The sequence below is a fragment of the Pygoscelis adeliae genome, unplaced genomic scaffold (assembly GCF_000699105.1).
Source record: "Pygoscelis adeliae isolate BGI_AS28 unplaced genomic scaffold, ASM69910v1 Scaffold317, whole genome shotgun sequence".
Taxonomy (NCBI): Eukaryota; Metazoa; Chordata; class Aves; order Sphenisciformes; family Spheniscidae; genus Pygoscelis; species Pygoscelis adeliae.
In genome coordinates this window covers 785,934-786,819 of record NW_008825155.1, presented here as the reverse complement: position 1 = coordinate 786,819, position 886 = coordinate 785,934, and positions in this window count along the sequence as shown.

Below are 886 nucleotides of genomic sequence, written 5' to 3'. Positions count from 1 at the left end.
GACATGGCCGTTCTCACATTACATCCAGTGAGCCCTAAAGAAAAGTCACTGCTGAAGAGCGCTGTTTACAGCAGTGGTCATGTCAGGACTCGTTTTTCTGGCTTAAAGAATGATCCTGTGATCTTTCCATATGGTAATAGCTGTGGATCTTTCTTTTTATGTATACTTCATAATAGCTAGAGAAAGGACATGCAAACAAACAATCAAAAGATTTGCCTGTCCTTCCTGGCAGTGTTGGTGTACCCATGCCTGTAAATATGTATTACTGAATGTGCACAGTTTTCCCGCTACTAAAGCAGTCCTCATCTTTCTCTGAAAAGTAATATTCAGGAATGGGATCCTGCATCCCTTCCCCCTCCTGCAACCTTGCCCACTGCTTATCAAGCATGTCTGGATTCCCCTGGCTACCGTGTGCACTAGTGATGCGTGTTGTTGCAGATTCTGTTCAGACCAGAATTCTCAAAATCAGCCACTGTTTTGCTGTTTATTTTTAAATTGCTTCCTACATCATAAATGGTAAACCATAAATCAGATGCTTTGGAAAAGAAAATGTGAATGCTAGCAAGACCCGCTGTAATCTCCATGTCCCTGTTGCCTTTTGTGTCTTCTATTCCTTGTCACCTTTGGGGAAAAATACTGTCCACATCGGTGCTTGCAGAGGAACTCAAGACATTGATGAAATAACATTGGCCTAAAGAAGGTTACCGTGCAGGACGTTTTATCTGGAATAATCAGAACTCTGTTATGTGCCACAGTTCAAAGCCCGGAGCTGTTCAGTATTTATCCTTAGAGAGGACTTGCTGCTGCAGGGGCTTGTCTGTTTAATTAATCTGTTTAATTAATGGTGTGGAGGTGAGACCTTTAACTGGAAAAGAGTAGAAAGGCT